This window comes from Ictidomys tridecemlineatus, unplaced genomic scaffold, assembly GCF_052094955.1.
Source record: "Ictidomys tridecemlineatus isolate mIctTri1 unplaced genomic scaffold, mIctTri1.hap1 Scaffold_397, whole genome shotgun sequence".
Taxonomy (NCBI): domain Eukaryota; kingdom Metazoa; phylum Chordata; class Mammalia; order Rodentia; family Sciuridae; genus Ictidomys; species Ictidomys tridecemlineatus.
The window spans coordinates 102,516-120,033 of record NW_027522586.1 but is presented as its reverse complement, the minus strand read 5'-3'; the positions used below and the strand labels follow the sequence as shown (position 1 = coordinate 120,033).

Sequence of the window (17,518 nt, the reverse complement as noted above, 5' to 3'; positions counted from 1 at the left end):
CTATTTGTATCTTAGAAAGTGAAAAAAGATGAATATATTATTTCTTATAGCTTTGAGGTAAAACTGACATGCAATAAATTACATGTATTTAAAGTGTGCAATTTGATGAATTTTAACATGAAATTATGAAATCACCATTATAATCAAGATAATATACACATCCTTTACTTCCAAAAATATTCTCATTCTCTAGATAATTTTGCCCTTTGTCACCCTTCTTTCTTGCCCCCCACTTTCCCATTCCTCCAGCAAAATGTCTTATCTTAATAGATTGCTTTGTATTCCTCAAGTTTTATGTGTATGGGATAATATATTGTATTTTCTATGGCTTCTCTTATTCAGCATAATTTGAGATTCATCTACATCAGTTTATCTATCATCTATTTTTATTGCTGAGTAGCATTTCATTACATGTACATACCACAATTTGTCTATCATCTATTGATAGACATTTGGATTTTTTTCCAGTTTGGGGCTTTTACAAATAAAATAGCCAAGAACACTGATATAAAATTCCTCCTATTGCTATATAACTTATCTTTTCTTTGGAAAAGAATGGTTGGATATGACTGGTGTATGTTTACCTTTTTAAGAAGGTGATTCTACCACTTTATATCCCCACCAGATGTGTACCCATCCAGTTCCTCCATCTCTTCTCCAACCACTCAGCACAATTGTCTTTAATATTAGATATTTAATAAGTGTGTAGTGGTAACTCTTATGCTTCAAAATTGCATTTCCCTGATAATTATGTCAATCATTTTTAATGTATTTACTATCTGTTTATCTTCTTTGATGAAGTGTTATTTTACAGGACTATATTTTTTTCTAATGCGTTCTAAGAGTTCTTCATATATCCTTGATGCAAGTCTTGATAAATGCTTTACAGTAATTTCCTCCCAGCTTGTGTTTTGTCTATTTCATTGACTTCAAAGTGTATTTTGAATTACAGAGGTTTTAGTTTGATGAATCCCACATTGTCAAATCCTTTTTAATGCTTTTGTTGTCAAATTTAAGAAATCTTTGCCAAACCTAAGTTCAACAAAAATTTTTCTCTTATTTTTTTTCCTAGAGGTTTTGTAGTTTTGAATTTAATATTTAAGTCTGTGAGTTAATTCAGGTGTCTAATGCAAGGCATGGATCAGTATTTTGCATATAAATATGCAGTAATTTCAGTACCATTTGCTGAAAAAACTTTCCATTCTCTACTTGTCTTTCCATCTTTGTCAATGACTGTTGCCATATATATTGTGTATCTATCTCTGAATTCTTGGCTCTGTTTCAATATGTTTTGTCTGCAATCCTGATTACTGTAGCTTTAGAATATTTTTTTTCCTCTTCGTATGGTACTAGGGATTGAACACAGGACCTAGCATATGCTAGGCAAGTCCTCTACCACTGAGCTACATCCCCAGCCCTAGATTAAGTCTTGAAGCCACGTTGCAATCAGCTTGTCATTTTCTACAAAACTCTGCAGGGATTTTGATTGGAATAATGTTGACTCTGGTGATTAAACTGGGATGAATGGACACCTTAGTCTTCTGACTCATAAATTAGGTATATCTCTCCATTTAGGTTCTCTTTAAATTCTATCAGCAATATTTTATAGTTTTTAATATATACATTTTAGTTTTTGCCACGTTTATGTTTAAATACTTCATATTTTTATTCTATTATACATGGAAATCTTTAAAATTTCAATTTCTAATTATTCATTGTTAATATATAGAAAATATAATTGCTTTTAGATGTAAATTTTATCTGTCAACCTTACAATAGCATTTTTCTAGATCATACCAGATTGTATCTATATATATTCATGTTATCTGAAAAGAAAGAGAATTTTATTTCTTCCTTTCCAATCTGAGTGCATTTTATTTCTTTTTCTTGCCTTAGTATACTAGCTATTTCCTTACTGCACCCCAGTACAATGCTGAATAGATGTAATGAGAGTAGACATCTCTGGTTTCTGATCTTGGGGAAAAGTATTCAATTATCAACCATTAAGTATGAGGTTAGTTGCATTTTTTCAGAGGATGTTTTAAGCTCCCTTCTATTCCTAGTTTGTTGTTTGTTTTTCTACATCAATAATCAATGCCGAGGGGCTGGGGTTGATACTCAGTGGTAGAGCACTTGCCTAGCATGTGTGAGGCAATGGGTTCAAATCTCAGCACCGCATATAAATAAGTGAATAAAATAAAAGTTAATCAACATCTAAAAAAATTTTTTAAATAATAATCAGGGCTGATTTTTTTTACATGTCGATGCGATTTATTGTCACCTACTTGTACATGCACACAAAATAACAATATAATTTGGCCAATATTACTCCCCAACATTTCCCCCCTCCGCTATATTTTTTAAATGCTTGTTTTGTATCTCTCGAGCTAAACACAAAGATTGTGCTTTTAGGTACACCAATGTGGTAAATTTCATTGATTTTCAAATGTTAAATAAATTTTGGATTCTTGACATAAATCCCCATCATCCATCTAGTTTTTGTCTATGATGTATTTTCCTTTTACATATTGTTGTATTTGACTTAAATTTTTGTTTAGAATTTCTGTACAGATTCATTGGAGATCCCATGAGAGGTATGTGGTTTTCTTTTCTTATTATATCTTTGTCTTGGTTTGGTGTAGTGATAACACTGGATTCATAGGAGAAATATTTCCTTGATTTAATATTCTACAAGGGTTTAGTATTACTACTACTATTAGGAATTAGTATCATTTCTTCCTTACAGGTTTAATTGGATCACCAATAAGCTATCTGGGTCTTATATTTTTTTCTTTGTAGAAAGGTTTTTACCTATACCTTCAATTTCTTTAATAGTCAACAAGGTTTACGAAATTGTCTGTTTTTCTTGAGTGAACTTTTGCAATTTGTGGCTTAAATAGAATTTCTTCATTTCATCTAAATTGTCAAGTTAATTAACATAAACTGTTCATAATATCCCCATTATCAGTCTAGTATCTGTGAAATCTGTAGTGATATCCCTTCTCTGATTGCGAATATTGGTAACCCGTGTCTCCTCTTTTATTTCCCTCACTAGATGTTGATCAATTTTATTCATCTTAAAGAACTAGCTTTGGGTTTCATTGATTTTCTCTTATTTTCCTTTTTTAAAAATTTTACTGACTTATGGTCTTTATTATATCTTTTTTTCTTGCTTACTTGGAGATTAACTTATTTTTCCTTTTCTAGTTTCTCATAGTAGGAACTAAGTCAATGACTGGAGACTTATTTTTTAATAAAGCTATCTTGGGCCTGGTAGTGCTATAAATTTTCCAATAACACTTTAGAGACATTGCACAAATGGATATGTTGTTTTCAGTTTTATTCAACTCAAAATATGAATTTCTTCTGATTTATTTGACTCAAAAATTATTTAGCAGTGGGGGCTAAGGTTGTAGCTCAGTGGTAAAGTGCTTGCCTCACATGTGTGAGGCACTGGGTTCGATCCCCAACACCACATAAAAATAAATGTACTGTGTTGTTCATTTATACCAAATATATATATATATGATAGATAGATACAGATATACATATATATATATAGATAGATAGCAGATAGCAGCCTGGCACTTAAGTTTTCAAATATTTGAGAATTTTCCAGATTTTTCCATTATTGATTTCTCATTTTATTGTGTTCAGAGATTAAGCTTTGCCTGACTTTGAATACTTTTATATTTACTGATAATTTTTTTAAGATCCAGAATATAGTTTATCTTGGTAAATGTTCCATGTGCACTAAGCTCCTTGGGGGTTTTCTATGAATGTCAATTAATTTCAAATGGATGGATTGATTATGTCATTCACACTTTCTACAACCTTACTTTTATTTTTCGTTTTCTGCCAATTGCTGAGGAGAGGATATTGAAATCTCTAAATGTAAGCTATAGGATTCATCATTTTCCTCATAATTCTATCAATTTTGATACTTCATGTATTTTGAAGGTCTAATATTAAAAGTACAAGCATTTAGGTTTATTATATAATCTTGATTGATTCGTTTATCATTAGGAAATAACTTTCTTTAGTCCTGATGATATATTTTGCCCCACAACCTCTTTTGGTTTAATGTAGCTACTCCAGATTTCCTTTGACTAGTGTTTAACATGAGATACCTTTTTCAATCATTTTAATTTTGACTTCTTTGTGTCTTTCTATTTACAGTGTTATTCCCTTAGACATCTATTTGGGTCTTGCTTCTTTAGGCAATATGACAATCTCTGTTTTTAACTGATGTATTTAGATACTTTCCACTTAATAGGATTACTGCCGTGCATAGGTGTAAGCTTAATATAATCTTCTATTTGTTCCTTCTGTTCTTTTTTCTTTTTCTTTTCTTTCTGTCTTCTTTTGCAGAAATACCACTATCGGTATTTTTAGTGATTCCTCTATTGGCTTATTAAGCTATAACTCTGTTTTCTAATCTTAGTGCTTCAGGGTTTAGAATATACATCTTTAATTTGTCACAATCTACCTTCAGATGATACTATATTACTTCACATATTCAATAAGAACATTACAATAGTTACTACCCTTCTGAGATTTATACTGTTGTCATGTATTTTACTTTACATGTTTTCTAAGTCCCATACTACACTGATATTTGTCTTTAAACAGTCAATGACTTTTTAAAATGTTCAAATAAGAAAAATTATTTTAAATATTTATGCACACAGTCACCATTTTCAGTGTTTTTTACTCCTTTATTCCATTATTTCCATCTGCTGTCTTGGTGCAAGTGTAGGTGAATTCTTTCAGCTTGTATGTCAGTACAAGTCTTCATTTTAGAAAGATATTTCACTGGGCATGATATTATCGGCCAACATTATTACTCTTCAAATATATTAAAGGTATCACTCCACTATATTCTCTTATGCCTAATTTCTGACAAGAAATCTGATGTCATCCTTAGTTCTTCTCTACATAAATGTCTTCTCTAACTGCTAAGATTGCTCTTTATCACTGGTTTTGAGCAATTTATTTATGATATAATATACCTTGATATAGCTTTATTCATGCTTTTTGTACTCTAGTCCCATTTAATATCTTGGATCTGCAGATGTACAGTTTTCACAAATTTTTGGCCATCATTTCTTAAAATATTTTTCTGAATACCTCTCATAGCTCAACTTGAAACTGTCCCACAGCTCACTGATGCTCTGGTTCACTTTTCTTTAAGAGAAGAAATTTTCCCTGTTTCATTTGGGGTACTTCTCCTGCTATGTCCTCAAGTTCACTAACAATTTCATCACAATGCTTATTCTGGCATTAATCCCATCCACTGTGTTTATCATATATTTTCAACTCTAGAAGTCTGATTTTCTTAAAATATATCTTCTATATCTCTTTTTACCTTTTTAACACACGAAATATAGTAGTAATGACTTTTTTAAAAATGCCATTACCTCATTCTAACATCTCCGATAGTTCTCAGTTGGCTTTGATTGGATGATTCTTCTCCTCATCATTGTGGTTTGTATTTTTCTTGCTTCTTTGCATGCCTGGTAAGCTTTGATTCGATGCCATACATTACGAATTACTATTCTTAATATTTCATATACAATTAAATTACTGGAAACAATTTGATTCTCTTGGGTCTGAATATTTGTTAGGTATGACATAAATTGTAATAGTCAGTCCGAGGTAACATCCTTCTGATTATTCTACCCAACTTCCTTAGATAGTTTTTTCCAGGTGCTATTCTGGTCCCTGTGTTAAGACCTGTTCCTTCTAATCACTTAAGATGGTTTCTCTGACTTGCTAAGCAGTTTCATCACACTTATGTGCAGATCAATACCCTGCTGAACACTCAGAGAGCCTTTCACAGATTTCCAGAATTGTCTCTCAATGTAGCAACCTTCTTTTGGTACTCCACCCTGTGAATTCTAGTCACTTTGGTTTTCCTGGAATCTCAGCACCATCTCTCAATTCATGGTATCCTCTGGTTCTGCCTGACTTCCCCTTCTTTGTCATGGCTTGGGAATCTCTTAACATAGTAAAAGCTGGGGCAACTAAAGAGCTCATAGCATTTGTTCTTTATGTTTCCAGAATCATTCTTTGTTGCTTGATCTTCAATGTTACTGGATCTTAAAATTTTATATGTTTGTGGGGTTTTTTTCATATTTATTTTAGTTGTTTCAGTTGGGAAGGTGAAGCCAGTACCTATATAAAGCTATCATAGCTAGATGTAAAAATCATTTGCTTTTCTTTTTCTTTTTATGGTGCTGGGGATTGAACACATGGCCTCATGTGTGGTAGGCAAGTGCTCTACCACTGAGCTGCATATCCCTTTTCTCATTTGCTTATTTTTTTAATAGCAGAATGCATAATGAAATAAATTTTAAAAGTTAACTATAAAAGAGAGTAATATCAGGGTACACAGAACTGGGACAAAAGCTAGAGTTCTTTCAAAATCAGGCAGGAGAATCACAAGTTCAAAGCTAGCCTCAGCAACTTAGCAAGTCCCTACGCAACTTAGTGAGAACTATCTCTAAATAAAAAATAAAGAGCCTAGGTATGTGGCTCAGTGGATAGGAGCCCTGGGTTCAATCACCAGTACCAGAAAACAGAAACAACTTATTTTCACAAATTAACTTTGGCTCTTCTAAATATTTAAATAATTGTAAAATAAATAAAAAAAATCTTTAAAAATTAACACCTAAATATTGAAAGCAAAAATGAAACAACCTGTGATATCATGTTGGTGACAAACCACAGAAATGAATTATTTCAAACATACCTTAGTGGGATATAGCTTAAAGACAAGAGAATTTCATTTCATTTCAGGAATACATTCCTGAAAGTATTTTAAACAACATAAATATAGTCGTGTGTTGCTTAATAATGGGAATAAATTCTGAGAAACACATCTTAGGCAATTTCAGTGTGTAAACATCATTGAGTATACTTATACAAACCTAGAAAATATAGCCATTTCCACACATAGGTATTCATATATGGTATATCATCGCTTTGGGGATAAAAACCTATAAGATATTATTATACTGAATTCTGTAGACAATTTTAACATTGTAAATGTTTATATATCTAAACATATCAAAACACAAAAAAGATTAAAAATACTAGGTGTCAAGAATTTTTTAGCTCCATTATTATGCACTAATGACCAAAATGTCATTAAGTGGCACAAGACTGTAAACAATTATATTTATGTCATTGAAAACTGAAACTCCAACATCAGAGAAAGAAAACACAAATCTAAGATAGATGAAGTGAAGTAAAATCTCTCTAACATCCTGAATTTTCATGGGAATTATCTAAATGACATGATCAAAAATCCCCACATATTTCTGAGCTTTGTTCACTAAAAAGGCTTACAAATGACAGTCAATTTGAGCAATAAGCAATCCTAGTACTTGGAATGTAGCCTCTAAATATCATTTCCTATTGAAAGAAACCAAAGTTCTTTTAGAGAAATAGTTCCTTCAAGGTCTGGACAGGGAATGTTTAAGATGAACTTGGAACATCTCATAGTTCAAAAGCAAGGGAAACAGGTAACAATGACCACTAGGTGGTGGCAAAGGGTCCCAGGAGCCAAGATAAAGAGGCTTCTACAAGGCAAAAGGGGGAGAAATTGAGCATCAGATAAGAACAATTACTATTCCTAACTTGATTAAACACACCAAATATTTTTAAATGCATGACATCATATTGACTCTTAAATAAAAATTAAAAATATTTCAAAAGCCCCTTTGGGTATCATTTGATAATGCTAGAATAATACCTTACTATTCTGAAAAGTGTTTAAATGAAGAAAAGGAATCAAATGTTTATCTCCTGCCTTAACTATACAAACCGAATATCTGTGTAAAGAATAATCAATCATAGCCAGGCGCTGTGGCACACACTTGCAATCCCAGTAGCTTGGGAGGCTGAGGAGGGAAGATAGCAAGTTCAAAGTCAGCCTCAGCAAAAGTGAATTGCTAAAGCAACTCAGTGAGACCCTGTATATAAATAAAATACAAAATAGGGCTGAGGATATGGATCACTAGCCAAGTGCCCCTGAGTTTAATCCCCAGTACCAAAAAAAAGAAAGAATAATCAATCATAAATTTTTATTTGTATAGGCATCCCAGCCTTTAAATGAAGAAAGAAAAATCCCAGCAATTCAGACCATTGCTATTTTGCAACCTGTAATATATTAGCAAATCTCACCAAGGTCACTGTTGACTAGTAGTCAACATCAAAGGAGAGGACATGCAGATGTCAATGCAATATTTCCTATTAAGTTTTCATAAGAAACAGAATTGAACCTAAACCTGACTACCAATTTCCAAGAAATATAAAGCAACAGAGAGAGGCTGAGGTTGTTAGCTCAGCACTTGCCTAGAATGCATGGAGCCCGAGGTTCAATCCCCAGCACCACCAAACAAACAAACAAAAAAAAGGCAATAGAGAAAACAGGTTAAATTGTTGTACCAGGGGGATGTCATTTATTCACACAAACTACAATATATCCTAGAAGTCCCACAAACATATTTTTTTCAATTATTGCAAAAAGTTACAACAAAAGGAGAAATCAATAGAGAGTAACTTATATGAGACTTGTTCTCCCACTGAAAGCAACCAGAAAGTTGGAATATATATATTGGTACCAGGGATTGAACTCAGGAGCACTTGATCACTGAGCCACATCCCCAGTCTCAGCCCCATTTTGTATTTTATTTAGAGACAGGGTCTCACTGAGTTACTTAGCACCTCACTTTTGGCTTTGAACTTGTGATCCTCCTGTCTCAGTCTCCTGAGCCACTAGGATTAAGGCATGTGCCATCATGCCCAGTCAAAAAAGATTTTTAAAGAGCTATTTTTCAGATAGAAAGCCACAAGGAACATGCAACTGTCACCCCTAAGAGCAGGAGAACAAATAGGTGAGCATTCTACCTGGAGGCACCCTCTAGACCTCAGTTTGAAAAGGGGAACACAAATGGGGCACAACAGTCTCACTGAGGAGAGAGAGACCAGAGTTCCAGGAGATTAAGCAGCCAAAAATATGTAGAGAAAACTACCAGAAACATGGGAGCCACAAAGAAAAAGAGTTCCAGAAATCTGCATGGAGGTGGTCTTCAGTTTGGGGCTACATTCTAAGCAGTACCTGTGAGGGCCAAGAACAACTATAAGCTAACCAATCCCACAGTTGGCACTGAGCTGGGAGAAGTCTGGATTCCAGCTAGCCAGAGAGAGTTGACGTACAAAAACAGTATGGTCAACAAGCTCATGAAGAAGTATTTGATCCTGGCATCATGGCACATATTTGTAATCCCAGCAATCAATCCCAGGTTGAGGCAGGAAGATCCCAAGTGTGAGGCTGGCAACTTATCAAGGGCCTAAGGAAGTTAGTGAGACCCTATCTCAAAAGAAAAAAAAAGTTCACTCAATATCATTAATTATCAGGAAATAAACTCACAAAGACATACCCACTAGAATGGCCCAAGTGCTAGTGAAGATGAAGTCAAGTGGAAGTCTCCTAAATTGCTGGTGGAAGTATAAAATGATTGTGGTCATTTTTTAGTATGGCTTGACAGTATCACATAAGACAAAAACATACATTAAACGTAGGAGGCAATTGCACTCCTAGATATGAGTCCACTTATAGTGGCATATATATGAAACAGTACTGTAGGAAAAATGAATCTATAGTTTAAAAAAAAAGTTATCAATGGTTGCCTGGAAGGGGTGGTGAAGGCACTCACTGGGAAGGATCCCAAGGAAACCCCTTTTCTAGTGAAAAAAAAAAACTGTTCTATATCTTTATTATGGTAGTTTTTACATGGGTATCTACATTTGTTAAAACTCAGAGTGTGCTTGCTTTGGCAGCACATATACTAAAATTGGAACAATACAGAAAAAATCAGCATAGTCCCCGAGCAAGGATGACACCCACATTTGTGAAGTATTCCATAGTTTTGTGGAACCAACCCTTCAGCAGATGAATGGATAAAGAAACTGTGGTACATATATGAAATGGAATATTACTTATAGCATTAAAAGAGAAAAAAATTATGGCATCTGCGGGTGAATGGGAATATCAGGTTAAGGGAAGTAAGCCAATCCCCAAAACCAAAAGCTGTATGTTCTCTCTGAAAGTGGATGCTGACCCATAATGGGGGTGAGGTGGGTGGTAAGGGGCATGGAAAGAATGGAGGAACTTTGAGCAAAGGGGAGGTAGGACAGGTGAGGGGGCAGAGGGATAGGAAAGATGGTGGAATGAGATGAACCACATTACCCGAGGTACATGTAGGACTACAGGTGTTGTGTACAACTAGGAAAAGTTTTGTTCCATTTATATACAATGAATTGAAATGCATTCTGCTATCATGTATAACCAATTAGAACAAATTTAAAAAACTCACTGATATTGGCTATCAAGGAATTACTGTTAAGTTGTGTGATGGCCCGTGGGTTCATTATACTATTCTCTATGCTTTTCTTTAAAGCTTTTCTAATTAAATTTATTTTTTAACTAGTACATAGAAACAAACATTATAATTATTGAAGTAGGTAACATGACATTTTGATGCATGTATACACTATGTAACGTTTAAATCAGTTAAATATATCTACCTCCTCAAACATCATTTCTTTATGGTAAAACTTTCACAATCTTTTTTTATAGTATTCTAAAATATACAGTATGTTATGGTTACCTATAGTCCCCTACTATTCTCTCTGCTCTTATTTGAAAGTTTCCATGATAAAAATACTAAAAATAATTTTTAAATTAAGATATAACTTCAAATATTTAAAGGATTTCTATGTAGAAAAGAATTCAATTTTATAGAGGAAATCATGTGGAAGAAAATTTGGAGTCAATACAAGGATGAACTAGACAACAGAAGAACATATAGCCTTGTAAGAGAGTGACTCATGCTAGGAAATACTGGTGTACAGGCCTCATAACTATTCGTCAGGGCCACAGTAAAGAAAATAACAGCAATGAGTGAGAAACTAGACTAACAGCCTTCCAAGGTTTCTTCTAACACTAAGATTCTGCTAAGATTCCATTGATCAATGAATCTGATTGGTGCACATCTCCCAAACACATCAGAGCCTATTACTCTCCAGTCCTATCAGATATCATACTACTTGTTTAAGATTTTACATTGACTTGTTCATAATTTTTGCTTATATTTGTTAAGTCCTTTTCTTAAGGCTTTCAAAAATCACAATCATACCTTACACCTGTTAGACTCTTTTAGTCCTCGCACAATGTCCTGTACATACTGGGCCATCAAAATGCCTCTTTGAAATCTCCTTTCAAATCAGTCTCCTAACATTGTGCCTCTTCTTTGCCACTCACGTCTATGTCTTACCTATCACCGTACAATCACTGACCATACCTGCACCACATTCATGTCCCCTGACCTAGACCTAGAGGAGGGCTCTGTGCATACCTAAAAAATATGAATAAAGAAATCCTTCCCATATCATGAGGCTGTTAACTTTCCAAGTGATGCTGATTCACTCTGATAATCAAATTATGACTGTGGAAGACTGCTTTAATCACTGGAAATACAATTACTCTAACTGCCTGGCTCGTACATACCCCTTACCCAGGTGGCTGCCACCATCATGAACAAACATGGAGCCAACTGAAAAATGATTTGTTTCTCCCCACCACATCTTTTACACCCTGGTGGTCTTTCCTCCCCAGGTATTCATTGTCTTTATACCACCTTCTGACTGTCTACATGAGAATTAGGGCGTGTGTAGGGGTAAAACCCTTCAAAATGCCAGACACCTCACCAGACATTTTACCTTGTCAAATCATTTAATTCTTATGATTGGAGTAAGCATTATCTACATTTTTCAGATGAGGAAAACTTTTTTCAAAAGTTTAGTTATTTGCCCAAACGTCTAAATGATAACCTTGGGATTTGAAACCAGATCTACCTGGCTTCAAAATCTACACATTTTACAAGGAAAACAACAACATCATCTTTCTTACACAAGCCTTGAAATAACACAACCTACAGGAAACAACTTCAGTTGAGGAGGATTACTGTCACAATGGCCCTAGGACCATCTTATCCTCCAACCTCTAAAAGCTTTCTCATTCCTATAATTAAACTCTAAAAGTCCAATATCAACAAATACCAATAGGGGGGAGGTAAGTCCTAAAATGCTTAGATAAGCTTCTAGACAGATTAAATGTCTTGTTTGGATCATGATTTTCTTTAGAAAGATCAGCCTTAAGTGACTCTTTCTAAGAAACAGATCTAACCTAATTCCTTTCATTCTTAAAACTTTCTAAGGATCCCCACTATTAATGGTCTAATGCTACTTTGGCTCATGACTTCCTTTAAGATTTGCTGGCCTCTCCAACAGGCCCATCCCCCTCCAACTTCACACTTTACAACACCAACTATTCACATTCTCCTGCCCTCCCCAAATATCCTTTCTTCATGTTTCCATTTTTCTGAACACATTTCTTCTGACTGCCAGCTTCCCCCACCACCCCAGCCTGTCTAATCAACAACAAACCACATGTCAGACTCCTGTTTGCCCTTTGCCTGTGCTTCAAACACATCTCAACCACTTTCTGACCTTACTGATCACCCTTCCAACCATAATAAATGCATTTATGGACAATAATGTTCTACCATCGAATAAATACATCTCTTTCTGCCATTATCTTACTGTGTTTCAAGTGAATGCTGTTATCTCCCTGCCAGAATGAAAGGTTCTGAGGGGAAGAACCAAGTTTTTACAGGTGTGCAAATGTCCAGCCTTGATAGACAGCAAATCTTCCTCATGTGCTAAACCAAGTAGCCATTAAAGCCACACCCCTATGGCTTTTGTTTCAGGAGCTATCTACTCAAAGGGTCAAGAGTCATTTTCATAAAGACATTTTAAGTTTTTCACTTCATGACCAGAAGCCACTTAAAAACTAATAAATAATCAACATTCTAATTGAAGAAACTATGTCAAACTTACCATCTTAGACAAATAAAGCAAGAATGAATATAACAAGAAAAGTATGTTGTCCAAAAGGGTGGCATCTGCTGGCTCTTTGACCTTTATCTCTAGTTGGTTTTCTGTATCAGCAGCATCAACAGGAGTACCTTCTGTTATAAGTAGCTCTAAAATTGAAAGGGGAAATTGCTATTTTATTTTATGCTATAGAATAAGAATTGTCTCTCTTCAGTTTCAATATTCATCGAGTGTTTCACTAAATATATGAGTCACAATGCCTGGAATATGTGGCTCTCCTAAAGACAATTAACACAACAGAGAAGAAAACTTCAAAATCCTAATTAGAGCTGTCAAACCCTTCAATTATAAAATGAACAATCTCCAGTCTACTCTCCACTACTTCCATGGCCATACAACTGCTACCAGAACAATATTTACTCAAGGAAAAATTTTAAAACCAGAGATATATAGACAGGGTCACATTCAAAAAACATGGATTTAGTGCTGGTGAAACTTTGTGTATAAAATTTTAGGAAAGCTGAAAGAGAGGGAGTCTTGGTTTGCAGATTTGCAGGTGGAATGGGCCAAGGCTTAACATAGTATCTGGCACCTGGCAGAGATACTCAACACTTATTTATTGAATGGACAGATGACAGCTATTTAAAAAGAACACAGTAGTACCAAGAGAGACTAAAGGGAATTGGGTACAGACCTGCATTGAGGCTCTGTGAATGAGGTAGAATTCCAGTTAGACCTGAGAGCTTGTAGGGGTGGAATTTCAGTATGAGTTACATGAGCCTGGGGTATGTTTGATTAAACAGCAGGAGTCCAGCATGCAGTTATTAAGAAGTTGGACCAGTTGCCTCTAAGGTCTTTCTCAACCCTGAGATTCTATTCACTACTATTTTTTTAAGCTTTTGCCTAATTTTTTTTTTTTAGTTTTTGATGGACCTTTATTTTATTTATTTGTATGCAATGCTGAGAATCAAACTCAGTGCCTCATATGTTAGACAAGCACTCTACCACTGAGCTACAACCCCAGGCCCTCCATTCACTATTGGTCTATGAATTTGACTGCTGGTGAAGTCTGCCCCACTGGCTCAGCATCTCAGCACCTGAGACACATTAAATGACATTTGGGAAGATTTTACCTACTAAAGGTCATTGACATCATTTTGTGGTGGAACTTAAAAGGCCAGGGAAATAATTCATTCTTAATTCTGTAAGTCAAGTTTTCCCTATTCTTGAAAGTTTTGGAGCATGAAAATAACAAATCGTAATGGTGCGTGATTCATTTTCATAACCTTATAGAGTTAAAGACAGTTCAGAAGTCAGTAGTGTTCATATATAGATGCAATGTCTTCTGGAAAATGGGAGAACTCATATGTTATTCCTTCTCAAATTAACTGAATCCCCCCTTGCTATGAGTTCTCCTACACTCTGTGTGTGCAGATGGTGGGGGGAGGTTCAGATCAGTGCTGCCAAGCCCTGCACTGGTGCAGGATAATGCTTATAGCTATGCTTACAGACCAGAACCTTTAAAAACACAAAATACAGTAATTATGGCTTCATAGCACCATACTGGATGGGTTAAAATAAACAATTAGTCATCATCTAATTTACTGATAAAATGAGAGTGAGCAACACAAAAGTAGAATGCTGTTGATGCCATTATTGGGGATTTTTTTGAAAAATTGTTTCTCGTCTCCCACTGGATAACTGTGCACTATGATGAAGTATTCGTAAGTGTCAATCTAAAATCGATTGCAGTTCTGTACTGTTTGCTGTAAGTATATAGTATAAAGATCTGGACCATTGACTGCATTTGAAAAAGTTTAATTACCATGTCCAGGAAGCAAGTCAAAACAGGACTTGAGCTATATTATATTCCATTTAGAAGAAAAGGGAAGAAAAACACAGAATTTATGAGACTATGAACAGTGATTATTCAAGCTAACTTGTACTAGGCCAGACTTTCCTGGAAGGCCTGCTAAACACAGATTGTGGGTCCCACCCCTAGAGTTTCTGGTGCTGTTGGTCTGGTTGAAAACTACAGTTTTAGAGCATAAGGCCTTTGAAGAAAAATATTTTAGTTGTAAATGGTTTACACAAGCTAGTCATACCTAAACATTTGCTTTTAGGTGAGTTACAATCTCTGGCCTATTTTTGATTTCTAGTCATCTTTATTCTTGCTTTTCTCTCACTTAAGATATTTTTTTTTAACTCACATGTACCTATATCACTCTCTGCTCTATTTCGTACCTTTGGCAACAAATATCCTTGAAAGCCTTCATTATGGTAATGCCTCTACTTTGTAGAGAAAAATTGGCAAGCTTTACCTGGGTCTACTTTCTCAGTATTTGGGATCTGAGACACTTCTGAAACACCCATGTCCTCAGTCACAGGTTGATTCAAGAGGCTGGGCTCTTCAGGATGGTTCATATTAAAATGATGACGCAGGAGGTTTGGCTCTTCATGAAGATTTCTATTAAGACGATTTGTGTTCTCTTTAGGAAAATCATCTTCATGGGGTGGCTGCATCTCTACAAGGGAGAAGAATGCATTGAGCCAGATGGATGACACTATCTACCCCCACTTAAGCCCAATGATCAGCACTCCCCCTCAGCACACAGTTCCAGATACCTCAACACTGCCCTCCATGTCCTGGCATGAGCCCATGAGAACAACTGGGCAAGGATACGGGAGGGTTAATTGTTTTCATCCCATTTAAAGGATGACTGAACTATACAGTCAAATTTATAAAGAAGCCTTTAATCCAAAGTATTTAATCCAAAGTATTTCATAAACAAATACATTTATGATAGAGGCTTCAATAACTTACATTCCCTTGGCAAACCAACATACACTCACATGAATAAATGTGCAGAAGAGAATTCTGGTCCAGAACAAAAGTGCAAAATGTCTATTCTGCTCAGAAATAACAGGAACTCTTTCATCTACAAGTGTGCTGGTCTCAATGAGCCAGTATAGAGAAGGGAATTCCATAAGTCTAGCTTGCTTAATGTGCCTTTCAAATATGTTCAAAGTAACCTAGGAGCCAAATGGTGAACCTATCTCCTTCCTGAGCTCAGGACATAGACCAATAGGATCCAGAGCAAAGATTATCTCTTTTCAGGTTCATATTCTACCCTGAACATTCACTTGCACTTTGCATTCTTATCCAAAATATATCTGCTTTCATTAAATGTACAACTGTTTTCTTCCCCAAAAAACTTTCCTCCTTTCCCATTTCCATATCACCTCGTTCCTTGTCCATCATGTCTACCCTTTTGGCTGTGGTTTCAGTTTTCTTTAAAATCTTCCAAATTATACTCATTTCTTGTTTCTTTTCTTTGGTTTCTAGATAAGGATTGATTTCTTTTTTCAAAAGTTTATAAGCATCAGTCTTCTCCTGTTCGTTTGAGACCTGAGAAATGTTGCTGGTTTTGTTTTTTTCACTTTCTGGCACTTTCAATTTATCTGGTAGTATTTCTCCAAAAAGTTCAAGTGAAGTTTGTTCACCCTGAGCATTATCTGTTTGACTATCTGCATGAGGATGGTTCTTCTGAGCCAAAAATTGTTCCTCAAGATCCACAGTGTTTTCTGAGAATGCACTTTCAATTTGTTGTGAGTTTGCTACTACTGGTTTAGGTTCAGGTTCAACATCCTGGGAGACTTCAGGAAATTGTCCCACTTTTTCTATAGCTTTCTCAGAATCTTCATTTGCAGAATCATACAATTCCAAAAATCCTAGAAGTTCTTCTACGTTATAATTATCAAAATCATCTCCTCCAACATCAAAACATACAAAATCTTTCTCCTGTAAGGAAAAGAAAACCATTAATGTGTCAATAACAAAGTATCACAAAAGCAAACTCATCCACGCTCCCAAATTCAGGATTGGTTCTAAAGAATCTTTGAGGTCAACCACATTACCCTCCTCCAACCCCCACTGCCTAACTCCATCTATAGCTGAGTAAATCTGTCTTTTTCTAGACTACAGTGTTAGAAAGTCTATTCTTTCTTTCTTTCTTTTTTTAACATGGGTCATATTCTTTAAAAAGCATAATGAGTAAAAATGGTGACAATTTGGTCTCCAACTGCCTGACTCTTGGGTCTCTCTCAATTTGCTCTGAACATAAGTAGGGAAAGGCAAGGTATCACTTATAGGATCCTCCAGCTCTTAATATCTACACCTATGTTTCAGAAATTTAACTCTTAATCATTTGCTCAGGAGAAGCTGGAAGATCCTGCAGCATTGAGAAAAATGAATCAGTTTTAAAGTATCTTACTGAGATACAAGTACATTGGATGGAATAAAGAATGATATTAAGGAGGCTCCTCACATTATTATTACCACAAGAACAAACTGAAAACAAGATTCAACAAGGTATACACCTTTATCTTCATCACGGTTTCACAGTCACTAAGATCTCTCTCAGGATTATGTGTATATTATCTAATCTTCCTTCTTGCTACTAGTAAGCAAATTGATATAAAAGGAGCCATAGTATGAATGGACATGTTTTTAAAAAAATTCCATTCCTAATTAAATCTTCATAATATTCTG

The 17,518-nt window shown here is 35.1% G+C and overlaps 1 non-coding gene and 1 pseudogene across 1 annotated transcript; one reads left to right on the top strand and one right to left on the bottom strand.

The window, feature by feature from the left end:
- LOC144373433 (transport and Golgi organization protein 1 homolog) overlaps positions 1–17,518 on the bottom strand; it is a 133,277-nt pseudogene that overhangs the window by 22,387 nt on the left and 93,372 nt on the right.
- Positions 9,834–9,940, top strand: LOC144373436 (U6 spliceosomal RNA). Its single transcript, XR_013433118.1, has one exon. It is a non-coding gene; the product is annotated as a U6 spliceosomal RNA (small nuclear RNA).